Raw genomic sequence first — 4,328 nt, 5'->3', positions numbered from 1 at the left:
TATTTAATGTATATTTTTACCATATTTTTTCCAAATTTACGTTATTTTATGTGTATTTGTTTATATATTTTCCATACAAATTTATATTATTTTATGTGGGTTTTATATATGTATTTCAATACAAATTTGCCTAATTTTATGTGTATTTTCCATATTTATTTTTAAAATTAAAATTATTTTGTGTATATTTGTATATATTTTTATACAAATTTTAGTTATTTCATTTGTATTTTGTATATATATTTTCCTACAGATATACATTCTTTTATTGGAATTTTCTTTATTTTGATACGAATTTACATTATTTTATGTGTATTTTGTATATATATTTTTCTACGTATTTACATTATTTTATGTGTATTTTGTAAATATATTCTCATAAAAATTTACCTTATTTTATTGTGTGTATTCGTATATAATTTGTTACAAATTTTATACAAATTCATGTTATTTTATGTGTATTTGTATATATAATTTCATACAAATTTACATTATTTTATGTGCATTTTTACATATATTTCATTAGAAATTTACCTTATTTTATGTTTTTTTTTAATATTTATTTCATTCAATATCAAATTATTTAATGTGTATATTTGTATTTGTATTTAAGTTATTTTATGTGTATTTTCTATATATATTTACATCCAAAATTACATTATTTTATAGGTATTTTGTTAATTTAATTCGATACGATTTTAGATTATTTCATAGGTGTTTTGTATACTCATATTTTTATACGCATTTACATTATTTAATGTGTGTTTTGTATATTTATTTTTATGCAAATTTAATTTAATTTATGTGCATTTTTGTACATATATTTTTTTTTTGAAATTTGCGTTATTTTTAAATGTTTTCTCATATAAATTTATATTATTTTATTGGTATTTTTTTTATTCATTTTGATACGAATTATATGATTATTTTTATATTTTGTACATATTTTTATACATTTACATTATTTAATGTGTATTTTGTTTATATATTTTATATAAAGTTTACGTAAATATATGTGTATTTGTAAAAATATTTTGATACAAATTTACTTTATTTTATGTATTTTGTGTTTTATATTTCAATTCAAATTAAGCTTATTTTGTGTGTATTTTATATATCTATTTTCATACAAATTTAATTACTTCTGTGTATTTTTGTATATAGTTTTATATAAATTTACGTTATTTTATGAGCATTTTGTATATTTATATTTATACAAATACACATTCTTTTATTGGTATTTTGTTTATTTATATTTATACGAATTTACATTATTTTATGTGTATTTTGTGTACATTTTTTTTTTATACGTATTTACTTAATTTTATGTGTATTATGTATATGTATTTTTATAGAAATCTACGTTATTTTATGTGATCATATATATTTTGAAACAAATTTACATTATTTTATATGTATTTTGCATATCTATTTCAATACAAATTCACCTTATTGTATGTGCTTTTTGTATATTTATTTTAATACAAATTCAAATATTTTATGTGTATTTTGGTATTTGTAGCTTTATAAAAAATGCGTCATTTTATAGATATTTTGCATCTTAATTTTCATACAAATTTTCATTATTTTATTAATATTCTGTGTAAATATTTTCATACGATTTTACATTATTCTATTTGTGTTTTGTATATATATTTTTTATACATATTTACATTATTTAATGTGTATTGTATATATATTTTTTTTTTAAATATGAGTAATTTTATGGGTATTTTACATCTTTGCTTTCATTTTTACATTACCTTATTGACATTCTGTACATTTATATTGATACAATTTTACATTAATCTAGGTGTATTTTGTATATATTTTCCTTACATATTTACATTATTTTATGTGTATTTTGTATATATATTTTTCTATGTAATTACATTATTTTATGTATAAACAAATGTATACAAAATACACATAAAATAATGTAAATTGCATCAAAATAAATAAACAAAACACCAATAAAAGAATGTGTATTTTATAAATATAAATATACAAAATACACATAAAATAACGTAAATTTATATAAAACTATATACAAAAATACACAGAAGTAATTAAATTTGTATGAAAATATATATACAAAATAAAAATAAAATAAGCTAAATTTGAATTGAAATGTATATACAAAATCCATCAAATAATGTAAATTTGTATCAAAATATTTACACAAATACACATTTAATAACGTTAATTTCTTTAAAAATATATAAACAAAATACACATTAAATAATGTAAACACGTATAAAAAACATGTACAAAATACACATATAATCATGTAATTCGTATCAAAATAAATAAACAAAATAGCAATAAAATAATAATAATAATAATAATAATAATAATAATAATAATAATAAATGGTCTATTCATTTGTAGGAAGCCATTAAATAATGTAAACTCGCGTCAAAATAAACAAAATATCAATAAAAGAATGTGTATTTGTATGAAAATAGATATAGAAAATACACATAAAATAACCTAAATTTGTATAAAACTATATACAAAAAAACACAAAAATAATTTAAATTTGTATGAAAATAAATATACAAAATACACATAAAATTAAGTAAATTTGTATTGAAATACATATACAAAATACACTTAGAATAATGTAAATTTGAATGAAATTATATAAACAAATACATTTAAAATAACATAAATTTGTATAAAATATATATAAAAAATACACATTAAATAATGAAAATATGTATAAAAAAATATATACAAAACACAAATAGTATAATATAAAATCGTATCAAAATATATACACAGAATATTGATAAAATAATGTAAATTTGTATGAAAAGTAAGATGCAAAATACCTATAAAATAACGCATTTTTTTATAAAATTATTTATACCAAAATACATATAAAATATTTGAATTTGTATTAAAATAAATATACAAAATGCACATACAATAAGGTAAATTTGTATTGAAATAGATATGAAAAATACATATAAAACAATGTAAATTTGTTTCAAAATATATATACGAATGCACATAAAATAACGTAGATTTCTATAAAAACATAAATACAAAATACACATAAAATTAAGTAAATACGAATAGAAAATGTATACAAAATACACATAAAATAATGTAAATTCGTATAAATATAAATAAACTGAATACCAATAAAAGAATGTGTATTTGTATAAATATAAATATACAAAATGCACATAAAATAACGTAAATTTGTATAAAACTATATACAAAAATACACAGAAGTAATTAAATTTGTATGAAAATAGATATACAAAATACACACAAAATAAGCTAAAATTGAATTGAAATATATGTACAAAATACATAAAATAAAGTAAATTTGTTTCAAAATATTTTTAACAAATACACATATAATAATGTAAATTTGTATAAAAATATATAATCAAAATACACATTAAGTAATGTAAATACGTATAAAAAAATTATGTACAAAATACAATAATCATGTCATTCGTATCAAAATAAATAAACAAAAAACTAATTAAATAATGTAAATTTGTATGAGAAAACATACAAAATACACATAAAATAACGCAAATTTCTATAAAAATATATGTACAAAAATGCACATGAAATTAATTTGCATAAAAAAATATATACAAAACACACATTAGATAATGTACATGACTATAAAAATAAGTATACAAAATACCTATGAAATAATCTAAACTCGTATTGAGTTAAATTAAGAAAATACCAATAAAATAATATAGTTTTGTATGAAAATATATATAGAAAACACACAAAAATAACCTAAATACAAATACAAATATACACATTAAATAATTTAAAATTGAATAAAATAAATATACAAAATAAACATAAAATAAGGTAAATTTGTAATGAAATATATGTAAGAATACACATAAAATAATATCAATTTGTATGAAAATATATATACAATCACACATAAAATAACATGAATTTGTATAAAATTTGTATGAAAAAATATATACGAATACACACAATAAAATAACGTAAATTTTTATGAAAATGTATATATAAAATACACATAAAATAATTTAAATACGTAGAAAAATATATATACAAAATACACATAAAATAATGTAAATTCGTAAAAAAATAAATACACAAAATTCCAATAAAAGAATGTATATTTGTAGGAAAATATATATACAAAATACAAATAAAATAACTAAAATTTGTACAAAAATATATACCAAAATACACAAAAATTATTTAAATTTGTTTGAAAATAGATATGCAAAATACACATACAATAAGTTAAATTTGTATAGAAATACATATACAAAACTCACATAAAATAAAGTAAATTTGTATGA

The sequence above is a fragment of the Eriocheir sinensis genome, chromosome 6 (genome assembly GCF_024679095.1).
Source record: "Eriocheir sinensis breed Jianghai 21 chromosome 6, ASM2467909v1, whole genome shotgun sequence".
Classification (NCBI taxonomy): Eukaryota; Metazoa; Arthropoda; class Malacostraca; order Decapoda; family Varunidae; genus Eriocheir; species Eriocheir sinensis.
Note: the sequence above shows the minus strand (reverse complement) of the source record.